This window comes from Meles meles, chromosome 7, assembly GCF_922984935.1.
Source record: "Meles meles chromosome 7, mMelMel3.1 paternal haplotype, whole genome shotgun sequence".
Taxonomy (NCBI): domain Eukaryota; kingdom Metazoa; phylum Chordata; class Mammalia; order Carnivora; family Mustelidae; genus Meles; species Meles meles.
In genome coordinates, this window is record NC_060072.1 from 61,249,107 (window position 1) to 61,270,393 (window position 21,287).

The window sequence follows — 21,287 nt, forward strand, 5'->3', positions numbered from 1 at the left end:
TAAAGGCTCTGTAATACTTGCCTGGTAGAATTGCTTAGCACTAAATAGCAGAACCAAATGAGACATAAAGGAAAATTATATCAGTTACCATGTGTGGAGTATGCAGGGTAATTATTATTGCAACTGACATATCCCTGCTTGTTTAATGTGTATAAGCATATTACCTCATACATAGGTGTGTAAAACTGCCCTGTGTTTCTTCTGTGTGACAATTTCTCTATTCATTACAAGTCTATATTTGAGTGGTTTTAATTTTATAACATAAATTCAAAGTGCTATTATACATAGAATTTTTATTCAAAATATTTTTAAACCACTTCCTATAATATTTAAAGCTGACCAGATGCAAAGTAAGTATGTTAAATAAGTGAAACTTTATTTCTTTTAATCCTAAAATGAATCATAATTATATGGAAGACTGGGAAGGAATGTGGAAAATCCTTCTTGTAAAAGAATTTTGATTTTCTTGATATTGATTTGTTTGTAAGGGATTGGGAGGAAAAGTTGAGTCTAAAATGGGAAACCCACACTTTTCAAAAGCTCAATTGGCCCTGAACTCAAAACAGTTTAATATATCAGAGATATTTTCCCACTGATGGAAAAATAGGCTAGTCTGTGAAAATGCTGGCACTATATAAAGTTTTTGCTCTAGGCAGATGTTCTACACACTATCTAGTATGGAATAAACATAAGGAATTAGCATTTCTATGGTAAATGAGTATCACGCAATCCCCATGGCATGCCATGAAGTAAATTCACAACACAGAGTTTAAGTTATTTTGATGGATGGACTAGATATGGAAGCACAACATGATGGAATTACAAGTTTCTTCCTTTAGTTATCAGTTCTTAACAAGACTGATAACAAGTTGATTTATTAATTTCAGCCAGGCAGAAGATAGAGTGGGAGGATATTGGAAAAAAGAATTGTCAGGATTTCAAGTTATCAGATACAGATACTTATGAATAAACCAAGATCTCCTCAAGTACATAATATATAGAAAAAAGGATAGCTATCTAAATGTGGAAAGGGACTTGCTGTTTACCACAAAGACAAAGATGCATAATGTCTTTTAATCAATATGTAAAGTGTTACAGATATAAATGTCATGATTATTTTCAATTCAATTCAACAAACATTTATTAAGAAACTATTACCTGCCAGGCATTGTGAAAGGTCCTGGGGACACACAGATACAGAGTTAGACTAAAGGCTGCAAAAAGCTCTTGGCTGAGTAAGGAAGAGATACAAGTAAACCAATAAAATCTGACGATTTAAAGGGATAGCATAAATTGAAATATGTACATACAATCACTATAGAATTAAAAAAAAAATCTTACTTAGGAGTCAGGAAGCCTTTCTGGATGAGATGACATCAGATCTGAGTTCTGGAGACAGAGGAAAGAGCCTGTGTCTTTGCAGGGGATAAAGTGTTATTAGGTTAGTGATTGTGGGCAAAGTGGTGTCCCACCTGGTGGGTCATGGCTGTTCAGGACTTGGTGCTGACATTTTGACTGTAATCCTGGATAACAGAACAACTTATCTCAGCTTTGGTCAACTTATCTGTAAAGAAAGGATTTTGCAATACTAACTTTTAAAATAGTCAAGAGCTTTAGAAATATGTATATAAAAGACAATAAAAAACTAATAGCAATAATAACAATAAATTAATTATCATAATTCACTGAGTGCTTAATATAGTAAAAACTAAAATGAACACTTTTCATACATAATCATGTTTAATTTTGAGCACAATCCTGTGATCCATTTTATTATCCTCATAATAGTGTATAAATTAAGGCCTAGAAAAATTAGGCAATCTCTAATTGTATAGTATTACATTTCAACATCACCAGCTGAAATTCCATTAGGGATGGAACACTTACAGGAGACTATACCTGCAGAATTTAGCACAGTTCTTTGCTCAACAAATATTTGTTAAATTAATAAGTGTTTGGAAAGAGCCAGGCATGTTGTATCCCAAAAGTCACACTCTTAAATTACAAAGTAAGTAAATATTTTGGAAAAATAGCTATTCACAAGAACTGTCCATTTTTAATTCAGGTGGTCATTTTTTGTTGTTATTGTTATTGAGTTGTATTAGTTTTTAACATATAAATAAAAATCACCAACGGTCATCATTTAAATATTCTGGAACACAATTTTATAAAGGAGTTTCCAATTTCATGCAACAAATGTTTAAAACCTCTAGTCATGCTCACTGTTTTTCATACAGCAATTTTAGTATTATATCTAAAGTAATATTTAACATTTAAACTACATTCCCAACATGTCATATTTACCTGCTTTAGTTTTCTTCTAGTGTATTTTCAGTTAGTAATATTTTCTAAAACATTGTTTCTCTGTGATAAACACACCAGTGTCTAAGTTGAAGAAATCACTATCAATATACCTCAAATTTCAAAATATGACTTTCACTATTTAAAAAAAAAATCTCCTTTTGTAAACAATAATTTTTGTATGTTTGCTTTTAAAGTACGCATCTCCCTACTGTATTTTTTTAATTTAAGAAAGAAAAAAAGTTGTTTGTATTCGGGTTGCAAGAAAGGTAATATATATATCAGACTCCAACTCATAAAGGCAACACACAGGGCAGTTACTTTTTAGCATCTGTTTGTTATACAGCTCAGTACACCCTCAAGTCATACCTTTCCTAAACACTGAACACAAGAAACACTGTTCATATTAAATTGAGCTGCACGAATACAGAAGTCATGAATTTAAGTCATTATTGGTATTCAGAGAAAATGGTAGTATTCCAGCCTTTAAATGTGAAACTCCACTTTATTCCTAAAAACTGAAGTTATTAAGTTGTAAATCAGAACCATGTCAGGGTTCCAACCTATTCCTGATTTTCAAACCACTTGAAGGTATTTCAGAAATACTGTTCTACATTTCCTCTCCCCTCAAGTTTACTTTAACAAGACACTGAAAGCCTTTCAGATGATTTGTTTTTCATTTTCTTATTTTTATAAACACGCAGAATAAAATATGTAGCAGGTGCTAGAATATGCACCTGACCTAGTATATGTGAATCGATGGATTCACGAACTACCATCAAACACCGTGGTGCAGCGACAGCTCCAGGGCAAAGGATGCCTTTTTAATGAAGATACCTAATTTAAACATTTTTTCCTCTACCTCCTATTCTTACCATGCTTTTTGCTGCATTGGAACTGGAATAGAACAGGATCCTATGAGCTGTATTTATTTTTAAAAAATCATATGTGTCTAGAAAATATGAACATTAGAACCATTGCTTACATTGTTAACCCCAACTGTAATGTTCTCTTCTTTCCTCTTTCCTATCTGAATTGAGTTAAGTGCTCAGTTCGGTGTGGGAATATTGAAAACACTGGTTTTTTTTTTTAAGATCATAGAAAGCTGAGTTTGGATTGCTTCTTTTTTAGATGCTTGCAATAAGTGTGATGCAACCTTCCCCTTCCTTCCATTTCTGACATGTAGATGTGATTCTGAAACATTCTGCACCAGAGTGGTGAGGGTGAGATTGTAGAACAGTGCAACAAGACAGGTGTCAATCTCCTTAAAACTTCTCTGCGCACAGCCAACCAAGAAATGAACTTTTCTTGTGCTTCGTCCATGAATATGTCCAGTCTGTATGTCTGTACAGCAACTGAAATTAGATTCTAACTAGCATGCTTATATGTCATATATACATTACACAGATACATACAATCTAAAGAACTAGTCTTACACTTAATAGGAAGAGATTGCAGTATTCTCATTAAAGTCACAAATAAAACAAGAATGTACCCAATTACCATTTTTGTTCATTGTTGCAATAATAACCACCACTGTAATTGTGTGAAAGCAATATATGCAAGGCATAAAAAATTGAAGAGAGAAAATAAAATTATATTTACTTGCCATTATATGGTTGAAATGGGTAAATTCAAGACAATAAATTAGAAATGTAGTACAAGATAAAATATATCTTAGTTTAAAAAGAGAAACATCAACAAAAAAGGCATTTATTATGGGTTAAGTAGTATTTAATATGCTGTATATCTAATAACAATTTGATATTTTTAATCATGAAATTTAACTTAAAATTATAATTTTTTATGTTGTGTTTTCTTAATAAACAATATGTAAACAGGGTTCTTGCAAATTTATGTTATTAAAAGTTGATTTTAAGTCTTGAGTTATTTGGGTTTCATGAAGGAGACATCAGTTGTCCTCATTCTTGGTGACAGTTGATAAAGTGAAGCATTACACTCAATCAATATCACTCTTATTCTTTACCAGTGGGAATTAGGAGAATTTCAAGAAATGTTTGGTTGAATTTTCTGGAAATCTAATAGATATGCTGAGAGTTTCCACATAAATATTCTAGCTGGAATATTTTAAGGGAAGAAAAAATTTGGCTCATAGAACCTTTGGCTTAAGTTATAGTTTATTATAAAGAAATGAAAGACTAAAGTTATTATTTTTATATAAAAATTATACAGAACCTAAAACATAGTAATATATTTCTCATACTGAAATAACACATACCAAATTTTTGCTTACTCATTTCTTACAAAAAGTTTTATTGGGCTTATTTTGATGATAACGAGGTACTTATGAAAATCCAAGCTAGCTATGAGAATATATGATTTAGCTTTTACAATCTCCTACTTGCTTTGGCTTCTGTCCATTTGTGGTATTTTATTGCAAATAAAATGATAATTGCAATCGATGTCATTGAAATAGCAATAATTAATAAAAGTACATCTTACTTGGTTTTTGATAGAAAGTTATTTGTTTTTGTTTTATATAGCTAAAACTAATTCAGCTTCACACAGATTTCTGAAGATCAGTTGTTTACATTTTCAGTGATGGGATAATTTACATGGGGAACAAGTATGCTTAGATAATATAAATTGTAAAATTCTATGGCAGGTGATTTAAGATTCATGCTCTCCTCTCCTCCTCAATCCAACCCTTCAGCCAGTTCTATATTATTACTATCTATCAGTTAAATGTTCCTTTCTTTGTTCATTCCCATATTTACTACACATGTATACAATGGAGTATTAAAGTATTACTCTAATTTGTTTACTGCACTAACTATAAATCCGAGCTAATCTCCATAAAACACTTTGCTCATTATATTACTTGTTCCAAAATTTTCAATGTCTTCTTATCATCCATGGGATAAAGTCTACATTTTCATCTTGGTATTTAAAGCTCATTTCATTCTGGCTCTAAACTACTTTCTAGCATTATCTTTTATTACTCTCCAACACGAGCCCTTAGTTGTACCCAAAACAACAAAAGGGATTTAAGGCTCTAAGATAACTTTTGCTAAGAAAGTTCAACACTAAACAAGTAAAAAAAAGAATCATATAGTACTGAATGCTTTGTAGAAAATCAAGTAGGGTGACAAAATAAAGAATGAATCAGTGTCAGTGGGAAATATTAGATAGGATGTTGCTGGTGCTTCACTCTCAGACTATGATATTTGAGCTAAAAGCTGAATAATAAGTAATTAATCATATGAAATTCTGAGAAAAAATAGGTTTCAAGTCTTAGGAACAACAAATAAAGACCCCTAGGTAGAAACCAGGCACATGTCCAAAGCAGCATGGTCAAGAAACCAAAAGAAGGCCGGTGTGCCCGAAGCAGAATGAGCAAGAAAGAAGGATCCACAAGGACATGGATCATGACAACATTATAGGCTATGTTGAGGAATTTAGGTTGTATTCCAAGTCTGTTCATAATCTGCTAAAGATTTTATGCAAGAGAGTGGTATGATCTGATTCATATATTTTCAAAAAGTATCTTGATTATCAAGGATGGAACTGAGGGGGAAAAAAAGAAGCAAAAATACTGATAGTCCAAACACGAGGTTGCATTGGTCTGGCTTTAGAAGTAATTAGTGGAAATGTATAGGAATGGAGGATTTGGAGTTAATTATTGAAATAGGGCCGAAATACTTGCTAATGTATTAGGTTGCGGAGTTAGAGAAGAATCAAGGATGGCTTTTGGATTTTTTTCTGAAGCAACTGGGTACAATTTACTTAGATGAGGAGTCTGAGAAAAAAGAAGATCATTTACTCATTCAATAGATATTTTGAAAATTACTATGAATTATTGCTTTAAATACTGGAATTCTAATGACTAAACAAAATACATCCTAGTAGAAGAGAGAAAGAAAATGAACAAAATACAACATTAGTGATAACTCTGATACATAGACTCAAAATAGAGTACAACATGATGCTTTTTAGTTGGGAAGTCAGAAGAGGTTTTGAGTGAGGAAATGACACCAAAGCTAAGCTGAATAGCAGAGAAGTCACTGGAAAGATCATTCTAGGCACACCAAACAGTGATACAACTTCTAAGGTGAAAATGACCTTGATGTGTTTGAGAAATGGAAAAGCAAGTGTACATAGAGCATGGCCTACAAAATGGTAGTTTTGTGACATGAAAAGTGAAGGCCAGATTCTGTACAGTCTTGCAACCAGGGTAATTTTGAAGGTAATGTATGGGATGACTAAGAATTCTGTGTACTGGCATCTAAATAACTCAAGCACTCACTACCAGGGAACAGAAAAGATATGGTTTACTACTACAGAAATCATAGTGAGACACAAAAGCGCTTCAGTCAGTATCCTTGCATATGAAGGCACAGACAACAACATACAGTAATTTAATCCTCAAATTACTTGATGCCATATTAAATCATTTTCTTTGGTACTATCCTTTCATAGAGAACCAGAATATGCTCATGAGGTTCACCTTCTTTAGAGAAAAATTGAATTATTCACTGGAATGCAATCTTAAATTTCCTTGCCCCCTGGGTCATCTGGGTAACACAGTCAGTTCAGTGTCTGACTCTTGATTTTGGCTCAGGTCATGATCTCAAGTTGTTAGATCAAGCCCCACATTGGGCTCTGTGCTCAGCATAGTAACCGCTTAAGACTTTCCCTCTCCCTCTGCCTTTCTCCTCTGCACTTGTATTCTCTCTCTTTCTCTCCAAAATAAATAAATAAATCTTTTTTTAAAAAAAAGAAATAAAACTCTTTCCCGGCCCCAAATGCTTAAATCCACTTCTGCTAGTGACAAACATCGATTGAGAAAGTTGAGTTCCAGAGCACAACACTCGAAGAAATGATTTATTGAGTGTTTGTGAACACTCAAGTGATCCTCCTACATTATTCAGGTGGAGTAATAAAGGAAAATTAGGAGCTCTTTATGAGGAATTGTAAGTGTATCTTGAAGCAACCTTGACTACATTAATTATTGTGGGTGGAAAATTAGGTTTGCAACATATAGGGTATCTCTACAAACTGAGGAAGCTCAGACTGGAAGCAGTTGATCTTAAGCCAGATGATAGAAATTATGGGAAAGAAAGAGAAGTGAGAAGAACTGCACTGTGTTATAGCAGAAAACATCTTGAATTTGAGTAAGAAGACTTAAAGCTTTAGGTCTGGCACTGCCATCTTATAGCTATGTGACTTTGGTGTAAGGCCCTGAATTGATGTCTCTTTATAGGAGTCTCTAAATTCAGTAACTCATCTGTAAAAGGTGTGCATATATGTATGCATGCGTGTGTATGTGTGTGTGTGTGTGTACACATACACATATGATTGAACTTGGATTCCTGGTGTCAGCTACTGCATATAAACAGGATGGAAGTTGTCACTGTCATCCTTACAAATAAAAGCTCGGCGAAGTGAAAATCAATCACTTCTCTTGCTTCCATCAGAGAACTAAGGTTGCAGGGCAAACTGCCACACTGAAATCTGGAGGGACAGATCAGATCAATCTAGAGAGTCAGTCACCACCTACATATGTCGAACAGAAGCCACTGTAATCATAAACTTGCAGGAATACTTTCATGGTAAGTGTTACAAAGTACTGGAGATTAAGTGAAGTCTAATTTAGGAGTGAGAAAATCCTGGGAGCTGGAATCGTGGGGAGAGAGAATAACTACAAACCAGATTATTAGGATGCCTGGGTGACTCAGTCAGTTAAGTGGCTGCCTTTTGTTCAGGTCATGATCCCAGGGTTCTGGGATTGAGCCCCACATCGGGCTTCCTGCTCAGCAGGGAATCTGCTTCTCCCCCTCCCTCTGCCTCTGCCTCTCTCCCTGGCTTACTCTCTTATCTTTCTTTCTCTATCTCTCAAATAAATTAATAAAATCTAAACAGAGAAACAAACAACAACAACAAAACTTCCATTTATCACTATGAAAGTCTAAGAAAGATTTCCTGATGGTTCTGGCAGGAGGAGGGGAATAACAACCACTGCAAAATATGTTCAGAACCTTCTCTTTAATGAAAGCCTGCTTTGAAGGGAAAATACCTGTACCAGAGCCTTTTTTTCCAGAATGGGGAAGGGCATTCCTCTTAACTTGTTCTCATCTGGGTTTGCTGTCTCACATACAGGAGGAAAAAATTCAACAGAATTCAAGCCTTCAGGAATATAGATTGAAAAGACTACAGCCAGGAAATGAGGTAGGGACAGGAGAGGGGGAAAAAAAAAGTTATACAACTGGAGAAATACTGAGGTCAGAACCCACATACATGGACCCACAGAAACACAGATTAAACTGAAGGTTAAATATTGTAAAAAGGGATAAGAATGAACAAAACAGACCCAAAAATATAAGAAGTGTGGGACATTATCAAATGTTGTAATACACATGTAATTAGATTTACAGAAGAGAAGCAAGAGAAAATGGAGTTGAAGAAGGACTTGAAGTAATGGTGGTTGAGAATTTTCCAAAATGAATGGCAGACATCAAATCACAAATAGAGGAAACTCAGAAACCACCACCAAGATTGAGAAAAAAAAAATTAACCACATCCTATTTATCCTGCAGAAATCAGAGAAATAGTCTTGAAAGTAAGGAACATCTTACCTACAGAGGTACAAGGATAAGAATTTCAGTGGACTTCCATCCGAAGCGATGCCAAGGAAAGTGGAGAATCTTCTTAGCTGAAATGCACATTGTCACAAATTTGCATAAGATACGAAAATGTGAAATAAATTTATAACTGAATACAATGACAATTTAGACACAATATGTATTATTCAAGCAACTGTAAGCTTGATTTTGGAACATTTTAATGAAGTTTTATTTTAAGATGTCAGAAAGACTTAGTCTGAATGATTTTTTTTTTAATTCTATTTATTCATTTGACAGAGAGAGAAATCACAAGTAGGCAGAGAGGTAGGCGGGGGTGGTGGGGAGAGGGGAAGCAGACTCCCTGCTGAGCAGAAAGCTTGATGCCTCCGATCCAAGGACCCTGAGACCATGACCCGAGCTGAAGGCAGAGGCTTAACCCACTGAGCCACCCAGGTGCCCCAGTCTGAATGACTTTTGATTCTCTGCTTGAAAAGTTGGACATGTAACAGGAACATTAATATATTAATATTAATGGTATAGAGTGTATAGTAATATAGTTTATAGTAATATATTAATTCATATTAATATAGTCACACTGGATATTCATTTTGGATTAGAATTTTTCATAGATGTTTCCCTAAAACTCATAAAATTTATGAAACTGTCAGAATGAATTTCTTATTTTTGTACTGTCTGAATAATGTACTCTCTCACAACATAGTTTATATGGACAAAATAAGTACATTTTGATAAAGACTATTACAGTCAAATAATCTATTTTGGAAATTTCCAGAGTATTTGAAGGTAAAATAAAAAAACATTGGTTTAAAATACAAAGATCAATAAGTTTTATTTATGGTCCAGCAGTTAGAGAAATACATTAACTTAGATATTCTTTTCTGTCTTAACTGCCTTAGTAAACTTTCTTCAGAATAGCAAATTCTGTTCTGTCCCTGTAAAATCTACCATTTCAAACTGTTCATTTGCCTCTCATTTTCTGGCACCACAGTGCATAATTTCTTTCTCCTTTCCCTTACAATTCTGACAGGCACACTAGGATTCTTGTTCAAGATCAAGAATAAAAGGCTAACAAACACCATTATATTGTCAGAGCCCATACAAAAGAATGCAAAAGGCATTGAGCTTGTGAATGATGGAAATGCCAATGGGATTTTTGTCTATTACCCAGGATTCTCAAGAAGAAGTATCAAATATTGTTTGCCCTTCAAAACTGTTTTCTCTTTTGGGAGAAAAATAAACTATGTAAATAAAGAAGTAGAAGAGTTTGATCTTCATTAGTAAATACAATGGACAATTTTATTTTCAACTATATTGAAGAAATTTAACAATGCTATTGAATAGTTAGATTTCTGACTAGACACTAGGTAATTTTAGAAATGTGTATTTGTTGTTGTTGTTGTTGTTTGCTTGCTTTTACAATGAACAATGCTCTCTCTGCCGGGTAGAGGTGTCTTTACACAAAGTTAAAATAAAATATACTTTACAACTGAAAAGATTTTTAGAATAGTAATTAGGCACACAAAACCACACATACTAATAAAAGTATAGCAATGACAAAACAGGTAGTAATTTCCCTAATCTGAGAGTCAAATACTTTGGTAAAAAATGTGCATTTTTCAAATGTATTGGATATTACCAAATTCACACCAAGTTGTACTGGTTATATTGCTATTATCATGGTTTAGAAATGTTTGTTTCTCCACACCCCTCCAAAGGCTGGTATTAGCAAATATTTTCATTTTGTCATTCTATTATGTGTAAAATAGCATCTTTTTATTTTATGCATTTTCCCAAATATTATAAATAATAAGGTTGAGTATTAATGTATATGATCCTTGCTCACTAAGATCTTCTGTTACATATTTTGCTCATTTTTCTATTCTGTTGATTCCTCCCTAATAATTTAGAAATATTAGTTACTAGTTCTTTGTCAAGTATTTGTTGTGATTATTTTCTCCCAGTCTGTGTTTTTTAATTAACTTTTGTTATATCTTTTATAAAACCATGCATTAACATAGACAATTTTTACAAATTTTCACATTTTATGACACTGAGTCTTATTTAAGAACAACTTCACTACTACAAGGTAATGTGTTTTCTTCTAAAAATGTAAAGCTTAGTTTTTATCATTTAGCTCTTTTGCCCATCAGGAATTTTTTCTATGTTTGCAGTAATGTAGGATTTTAACTTTCTTTTTTCCACATAGAAAATCAGTACTCTCTGCACCGTTGAAGAATCTATCCTTTCTGCTGATCTGAAATGCTTCCCAGTTCATGAAATTAAAGTTCCATTTGTCTGTGAATCTGTCTCTCAGGTTTCATTAATTAAACTGTCCTAGCAAAGCTTTTCCCAATACCAGTCCCCCTGAATGAATATAGCATTATAGTATACCTTGATGTCTGGAAGCCAAATGGTTCCCCAAATGCTGGATCTATTTCATTTGCCCATCACTACCACTCTCCATCCTTCCCCATTCTCTTCTATGGTTTCATGCAAGGGAGTATTGTTTTTTTGTTTTGTTTTGTTTTGCTTTGTTTTGTTTTTCACTTAAAGACTTATTGATTAAAACAGTTTTAAGCTTACAAAAAAATTTAGGAGGTTGTACACAAAGAGTTCCCATATATTCTCCTTCCCTGTGCACAATTCACCTATTATTAATGTTTTGCATTGGCTTGGTATCTTTTTTATAATTAATGAATCCAGTCTTAATACATTATTATTAACTAAATTCCATAGTTTGCCTTAAGGTTCACTGTTTGTGTTGTAAAAAGTTCTTTGGGTTTTGACATGTATAATTTCATATATCCACCATTACAGGATCATACAGAATAGTTTCATTGTTCTAAAAATTCCTTGAGATTCACCTGTTCATCCCTCTCCAGACCCTTGAGGCCCTGGAAACCACTGATTTTTACTGTCTCTACAGTTTTCCCTTTTTCAGAGCTGGAATCATGTAATAGCTATTACAGACTGGCTTCTATTATTTAGTAATATGCAATGAAGTTTCATATTTTTTTGTGTGGCTTTCTAGCTCATTTTTTTTGTTGTCATTGAATGATACTGCATTGTACAGATGTAAGACAGTATGTTTATTTTGTCACCTTTTGAAGGATATTTTGGTTTAGGTCAGTTATAAATAAAACTACTCTAAAGATTGTCTTGATGAAGTCCCAAAAGTTCATTTTCACTTTTTCCCTTGCCTTTGGAGACTCGTCTTGAAAGAAGTTGCTGTGGTGGATGTCAAAGAGTAGTTATTGCCTATGTTCTCCTTTAGGATTTTGATGGATTCCTGTCTTACATTGAGGACTTTCATCCATTTAGAGTTTATGGTGTAAGAGAATAGTCCAGTTTCTTTCTTCTCTATATAGCCATTCAATTTTCCCAGCACCATTTATAGAGAAAAAGCTTCCACATAGCAAAGAAAACAGTCAACAAAACAAAGAGGCAACCCACAGAATGGGAGAAGATATTTGCAAATGACACTACAGAAAAAGGGCCCACAATCTATAAAGACCTTCTCAAACTCAACACCCAAAAAACAGATAGTGAAAAAATGAGTGGAAGACATGAGTAAACACTTTTCTACAGAAGACATACAAATGGCTAACAGACACATGAAAAAGTGTTCATCATCATTAGCCATCACGGAAATTCAAATCAAAACCAGATTGAGATACCTTACACCAGTTAGAATGGCAAAAATTGACAAGGCAAGAAACAACAAATGTTGGAGAAGTTGTGGAGCAAGAAGAACCCTCTTACACTGTGGGTGGGAATGCAAATTGGTGCAGCCACTTTAGAAAACAGTGTGGAGGTTCCTCAAAAAATTAAAATATAACTACTTTATGACCCAGCAATTGCACTACTCAGTATTTACCCCAAAGATACAGATGTAGTAAAAAGAGGGGCCATCTGTACCCCAATGTTCATATCAGCAATGGCGACAGTTGACAAACTGTGGAAAGAGCCAAGATGCCCTTCAACAGATGAATGGATAAAGAAGATATGGTCCATATATACAATGGCCATATGCCATATGCAATAGGGCCATTGAGGCATATACATACATGGAGGCATATACAATATGCCTCCATCAGGAAGGATGAATACCCAACTTTTGTATCAACATGGATGGGACTGGAGGAGATTGTGCTGATGAAATAAGTCAAGCAGAGACGGTCAGTTATCATACGGTTTCACTTAATTGTGGAAAATAAGAAATAGCATGGAGGACATTAGGAGAAGGGAAAAATGAAGTGGGAGAATGAACCATGAGAGACTGTGGACTCCAGAAAATGAACCATCAGAGGGGGGAGATGAACCATGAGAGACTATAGACTCCGGGAAACAAATGGAGAGTTTTAGAAGGGAGGGGGGTGGGGGGTGGGTGAGCCTGGTGATGGGTATTAGGGAGGTCAGAGAGTGCATGGAGCACTGGGTGATATGTGCAAACAATGAATCATGGAACACTACATCAAAAACTAGTGATGTACTAACATAACAATAAAAATATTAAAAAATTACAAGACTGATAAAGAAAAGCTTGACAGATAAGATATTCATGTGAAAAAACTGCTGTTTTTCCTTTATTAAAGAACATTGGTAACCAAATTAAATAAGTATTTTCCTTTAAAAAAAAAAAATATTGTTGTGCAGGTTTTTGTGTAGACATAGTTGTCGACTCAATTGAGTAAATACCTAGCAGAGTAATTACTGGATCACTCAGTAACATTATGTTTACCTTTGTAAGAAATTGCCACAAAAGGGGCACCTAGTTGGCTCAGTGGGTTAAGCCTCTGCCTTCGGCTCAGGTTAGGATCTTGGGATCCTGGAATTGAGCCCCACATCAGGCTTTCTGCTTAGCAGGGACCCTGCTTCTCCCTCTCTCTCTGCCTGCCTCTCTGCCTACTTGTGATCTCTGTCAAGTAAATAAATAACATCTTAAAAAAAAAAAAAAGAAAGAAAGAAATTGCCACAAAAGGACAAGGAGAAAGAGGAGGAAAATGGGTAAGAGGAGGAGGGGAGCGTGAAACTGCTAAAGTGTTTTTGAAAGCAAACTGTACCATTTTACACTCCTAATGTAATGCAATGTCTGTATTCCTTCAAATATTGAGTATTTTCAGGTTTTATGGGGAGTTTGCTTCTTTGCTGAATTTTTGCCATTCTACTGAATATGTGACATTATGGTATCTTGTTGGTTTTAACTTACAATTCTTTAATGACATAATTTTGAGCATCTTTTCATGTGCTTATAAATCATCTGTAAATCTTTGAAGAGGTATCTTTTCAGATTCTTGACCATTTTTAATTGTTTTCTGATTGTAGAGTCTGAGAAGTTCTGTGTATATTTTGGATACCAGTTCTCTAATGGCTCTGGATTTTGCAAATATTTCTCCCAGTCTGTAGCTTGTTTCTCATTCTCTTATCAGTGTCCTTCAAAGAGCAGAATTTTTTTAGCTTTTTTAACTTAACCAATGTTTTTTTGTGTGGCTAGTGGTTCTAGTGTTGTATTGAAGAAATCATCACCACACCCAAGGTCACCTAGATTTTTTTTTCTGTTATTTCCTAGAAGTTTTATGGTTCTGCATTTTACATTGGGTCTGTGATCTATTTTGAGTAATTTTTTTGTTAAGGGCATAAGATCTTTGTCTACCTCCTTTTTTTTTTTTTTCATTAAACATTCTCACCTTTTCAATTTTTTTTTTAACAATTAGTTCTTTGAAGTTCTAGTAAATTTCTCCTTCAAAATGGTCTGGTTCTGGTGTCTTTGGGGGATGAGTAGTTTATCTTGATTAATAATTATAATTTTTAGTGCTTAGAGTATTTTAAAGATCTCTATTTTTTCTTAAAGAATTTTGATTATTGGGCACCTGGATGGCTCAGACAGTTAAACATCTGCTTTCAGCTCAGGTCATGATTCTGGAGTCCTGGAATTGAGTCCTGCATCCAGCTCCCTGCTCAGCAGGGGTCTGTTTCTTCCTCTCTTTCTGTGTGCTCTGTCTTTCAAGTAAATAAATAAAATCTTAAAAAAAAAAAGAATTTTGATTATTGGTGTTATTTTAGTAAATAATCCATTGCATAAAAATTTTCAAATTTATTGACATAAGCTTTTTCACTATATATATATTATGATACATATTTAATTTCTATTATATCTCCAGTTATTTCTGGTTTTTGTTTCACATTTGAATGAAGTCTTTTGTTATTGTTTTATTTTCCTGATAAATGTCACTAAAGATTTTTTATTTTATTATCCTTCCTAAAAACTAGCTCTGGTTTTATGATCCTCACATGTATATTGTAGGATTCACTATTTTTATTTTTATTTTATTAATTTCTGCTCTTATCTTTATTGTGTTCATTCTCCTTTTCTTTTGGCTACATTCCTGTCCTTGTAAGTTTCCTGTGTTAGATTCTGAGCTAAAAATTGGAATTTTTCTTGATTAAAGAAAAATTTTTCTTGATTAAAAGTACAATATTCCAAAATCTTGTCATATCTTTTTTTTTTTAATTTATTTGTCAGAGAGAGAGAGAGCACAGGCAGACAGAGTGGCAGGCAGAGACAGAGAGAAGCAGCCTCCCCGCCGAGCATGGAGCCCGATGTGGGACTCGATCCCAGGACGCTGGGACCATGACCTGAGCCAAAGGCAGCCGCTTAACCAACTGAGCCACCCAGGCATCCCTTGTCATATCTTTTAAAATCAATGCATTCAGTTCTTTTTTGTAAAGTCCATTGATTCTTTTCCCTCTCAAAGGCATGGATTTTCTTTTCAGGGCATTTGAAACTTTTGCAACCTATAGTAATTTTTTTACTATGTTAGTTATTATTGCATGTCTCACTTAACTGCATTATATCAATGAGGTCTCTATAATATTTATTGTTTTAAATTTCTATAGACATAATTGTGAATGGCTCATTTTTTTGTAAGTATATTTGCACACAAAAATAAATGTATTTTTTCGATATTGGGCTTCAGAGATTACCATTTTTCTGTTAGATAAGCCCATCTTAAATCTTCATTTTAAAGGAGATTATTTCTTAATCTCCTTTATGACTTTATTTTCTTTAGAACTGTATTAAAATCTCTCCATTGAGTCACTATTTAAGAATTTCTCTATTAATTTTTCAGATTTGCTTTATAAATGTTAAAGCCATGTTATTGGATGTATGCAAGTTCAATTATTCTACATCTTTGTGGATTCTCACTTCATTACTAAATTGTATTCCTATCTCTCATCTTTTTTATCTGGCATTATTATTGTAACATCAAATTTGGGGGCACTAATATTTTTCTTTTCATCCTCCTCCCCACACCTTGGGTTCTTCATGCTCAATAATGTTCTGTAACAGTTCTTTCTGTAAAAGCCTGTGAGTTGAAACTTTGTTTAATGTTTTATGACACAAATGTCTTTATTGTTTCCACTCACAGACAATAGCTTGGCTACCATAAAATGCTAGACTGTCTAAGTTTCTCAGAACTTAAGACAATATCCTGGAAGAGTATTCTGGTATTTATTGTTGTTAACGAGAAGAAACCTTTTAATCTAGTTATCGTACTTTTGTAGGTACGTTATTTTCCTCTCACATATTTTAACATTTTCATTTCACCTTTAGTATTTTATAATTCACTTTGATTCTCTGAGTATGGTTTCATATTATGTTGATTGGCTTAGTACACAGAGTAGATACTTGATTTGGTGATTCATAAATTCCTTCAATTCTGGAGGATTCTAAATTGCTGTCCATTCATATATTTCTTTTTCTCCTTTTCCTCCATTTTTTTTTTCTTCTGCAATTCTTTTTTTTTTTTTCCGTGTAACAGTATTCATTGTTTTTGCACCACACCCAGTGCTCCATGCAGTACGTGCCCTTTCTATTACCCACCACCTGGTTCCTCAACCTCCCACCCCCCACCCACGCCCCTTCAAAACCCTCTGGTTGTTTTTCAGAGTCCATAGTCTCTCATGGTTCATCTCCCCTTCCAGTTTCCCTCAACTCCCTTCTCCTCTCCATCTCCCCATGTCCTCCATGTTCTTTGTTATGCTCCACAAATAAGTTTAGTGCACCAGTGCTCAGAATATTCACAGTATTTTGTGGAAGAATTATATGTCTCTACTACACTATAATTGGGCTAATCCATATGACTTGACCATTGAAATTCAAGTGGGAGTGGTATGAGCCACCTACTATGCAGATACATTAAGATAATAATGACATAGTTGCATCATATCCCTCCCATTGCCCATAACATGCTTTCTAAATAAGAACTACACATTTGTGGAGTGCCTGGGTGGCTCAGTGGGTTAAAGCCTCTGCCTTCAGCTCGGGTCATGATCCAAGGGTCCAGGGATCAAGCCCCACATGGGGCTCTCTGCTCAGCAGGGAGCCTGCTTCCTCCTCCCTCTGCCTGCCTCTCTGCCTACTTGTGATCTCTGCCTGTCAAATGGATAAAATCTTAAAAAAAAAAACACTACACATTTTTTATTTTTATTACTAATACATTTCAGTCCTTTTTACTTAGCTTTGTCTTAGTAGAATATGACATAAAAACCTATGAAACAAACTTTAAAAATTCTCAGTCTGTCCTCTTTTAAATCTTCTTCTATTTATATTTTTCTCTTTTTTCTCTGGTAGTGTTTCTCAAAAATTACTGATCTAACGTATCAGTGAAAATTTCTATAAGAAAGTGATGGTTTATTCCAGAGGATTTAACTGAAGCGTATTTAATGGATCAGCTATTTTCAGAAGTGAAGTTATGCCTAAGAAACTAATAATGAATGGTGAAGAACGCAGTGAGAAGTAATCGTGGACACTGTTACTCTCCAAGCCCTGAAGAAAACTAGCAGGACTAGTACCTGCTGAGGCAGCGTCAGAAGGTAAGGTCTCCTGGAACTATAAGCAAACACACAAAGAAATGCAGATATTGTCAGACTGTGTTGGGGCTTAGCAAGAATACAGAAAATTTTCCCCACTGTGTCTACCCTAATTATTCCCTGTGTCTAGTCCCAACTAGATGTCAAAATGGAGGAACTCCAGATGATGCAGCCTATAGCAGACAGTCTCTAAGAGCACAGAGTAAGGTGCAAAATGGCAGAGAATAGATTTAGGTTTGGAAGAAGAGGAAAACAAAGAATAGTCGGAACACTTCTAAGACTTACTTATTTGAGAGTTAGAGGGAGAGCACACAGAGCAAAGAGGCAGAGGGAGAGAAAATATTAAGCAAACTCTGTGCTGAGTGTGGAGCTAGATCCGACCACCCTGAAATCATGTCCTTGACATCACGACCTAAGCTGAAATCAATGTGACTGTGCCACCCAGGCATGCCAGTTAGGCCACTTAAACCACTGATTTCTCTGTTTGACCAAGTGTAGTAAAGAAGTTGTGAATGAAACAGCAATAAACATGTATTCAACCCTCAGGTTACTATGTCATAGGTTAAGAATGGCATCGAAACCAAAACAAAACATTTTCTATTCTTGATTTGTGATTAACTTTTGGTACAAGCATTGAAAAAACAAAGAGATCGACAATTCACGGATTTGAATTTTTAATTAGGTTTAGGGCAGCGGTGAAGAATTACTCAATAAAATATAAAAACATTTAAAAATAGTTGTCATATCTATTGACACTTTCATTTTTTAAATTAAGTAACTTTTAGGTTATAGGAAAAGAAGCTGGATATGCACAATTTAACTGCTATTAAGAGAAGAGTGATTAGGGGTGCCTGGATGGCTCAGTTTGTTAGGCGACCAGCTCTTGATTTCAGCTCAGGTCATGATCACAGGGTCCTGGGATTGAGCCCCCATCAGGCTTTGCACTCAGTGGAAATTCTCTCTCTCCCTTTCCCTCAGCCCCTCCCCCAGCTCTCTCTCCTCCCTCTCTCTTTCTCTCTAAAATAAATAAATAATTTTTTTTTTAATAAAAAGAAGAAGAGTGAGTAGACTTCCAATTTGGCTATTAGAGAATAGTTTGTATAAAAATAACCTGTCTGGGACACCTGGGTGGCTCAGTCAGTTAAGAGGCTGCTTTTGGCTCAGGTCCTGATCCCAGGGTCCTTGAGTCACGTCCTGCATTGGGTTCCTTGCTCAGTGGGGAGCCTGCTTCTCCCTCTGCCTGCTGCTCCCCCTGCTTGTGCACTTGCTCTCTCTCCCTCTCTCTCAGATAAGTCAATCATCAATCAATCAATCAAATCTTTAAAATAAATAAATAAATATAACCTGTCTGCCAAAACAACTATCAAAGCAATGCAAGGAGCCCCTGGTCGGCTAAGTCAGTTAAGCCCCTACTTTGGACTCAGGTCATGATCCCAGGGTCCTGGAATTGAGCCCCTTATCCTGCTCCCTGCTCAGTGGAAAGTCTGCTTCTCCCTCTGCCTCTGCCACTCCCCCTGTTCATGCTCTCTCTCTCTCAAATAAATAAATAAAATTGTTTTCTAAAAAGTAATTTAAAATACATGAAACACCTATTTGAATGTTTTATATATCAGCAATAGTCAGAGAGATCAGCAACAGAGTCAGAACTTGAGGCCTGTGATCCTTGAGAGAAGGGAAATGCATGGACATGATTTCCATCGTCACCTTTGCTTCTAATTTTGCCAATTGTCAGTGAAGAACAATAGAATATGAACAGAAAACTCCCCTCACACAGAGCTGAAGAAGGGGATATGAAATCTAGGATCTCTAAGGGGCTAGAAATTAAGGGGAAGGAAATGCAGAAATGTGAAGTCAAAATTTGCATGAAATTTGTTTTTGACAGTTTGAATGTCAAAACTGCTCAAAGGAAGGGCATGTCTCAACACACACACACACACACACACACACACACACACACACACACCAGAAAGCAGAGCTGGGATGCTAAAGACCTGAACAGAAGTTTTTAACAGATTTATAGTTCTGGGAAGACAGAACTCAGAGTTCAAGAGACCTGATAAAGACAAGTTATCAGGCTTTCAGCTGAGATTCCTAAGGTTTATGGATGGGAGTAAGGAAAGTTGAAGTGCATTAGCCGTCACATAGCCGAAAACCTATTCTTGACAATAATGAAGTCATCTTCATCTAATAATTATATGGTCTTAAAATATTCCCACAGACAGCTTATTGTTTGCCAGAAATAAAAGCGGTAATTCTACAGTGGAAAAATCAGACCCGGGTGAAATGAGCAAAATAAATATCACCAATGAGGAACAAATGGAAAATATGCGCCCCTGAGATGTAATATTCTGAGAAAAACACAGTCTTATATATGTAATTTTTCACCCAAGAATACATTACCTGAATCAAATCAGAAAAAAAAAAATTTAAAAACCATTCTCTCAATAAAAGGTGAGGGAGCTATATTCTTAAATGTCACAAAAGGCAAAATAAGACTGCAGAAATGTTCCATATTTTTAAAAATCTGAAGTGGCAAGATGACTAAATGGAGTTTCTGAACTAGACTAGTACGGTACTAGAGGGGAACAAAGGCTTTAGTGACATTATGGGTGAATGGAAAAAATTGGAGTAGGAATGGTAGCTTAAATGAAAGTACTTCAAATGATGGTAAATTGACCACATTTGGTAACTGTACTTTGATTAGGTAATATCTATATTTTTTAAAGAATTTATTTATTTATTAGAGAGAGAGAGTATGGAAGAGCACAAGTAGGGATAGAGCCAGGTAAAGGCAGAGGGAGAACCAGACTCCCCAATGTGCAGTGACCCGGATGCAGTGCAGGGCTCAACCCCAGGACCCTGGGATCATGACCTGAGCCAGACAGATGCTTAACCAACTGAGCCACCCAGGCACCCCAATAATATCTCTACTCTTAAGAAATAGACATTGGAGCATTCAGGGGCAAAGGACTATGATGCACCCAATCTACTTTAAACAGTTCAATAAAAAACTTTGTATATATTGAAGAGAGTACACGTGCATCAAATAATTTAAAATGAAATAAAATAAAATATTAATAAGTTTTACTGGAAAAAGGGATATAGATGTTCCTTTAATTAATGCTTATAACTTTTCTATAAATTTGAAATCACTTCTAAGAAGCTTCCAAAAATCAAATACAGTAATCTCACCAAAACACTGAACAGAAAAAATATATGTTCTTCTGTTAGGTACAGAAAAGTCATTAGATAAAAGAGCACCCATTCAGGATAAAATTGTCAATACAATAGCAATAGAAAGGAACCTGCTTAATCTGATTAATAGTATTTACAAAACGCCTACATCTTAAATCATACTCGAAGGTAAAAATGTACTTCTCTCTTAGGTCAGAACCAGGCAAAGATATTCATTATTATTATTTCTATCTCGATTTGTACCAGAAGTCCTACTCAAGAAAATAAGGAGAGGAAAAGTATGCACAAGGACTGAAAATTTTTTTTTACAAA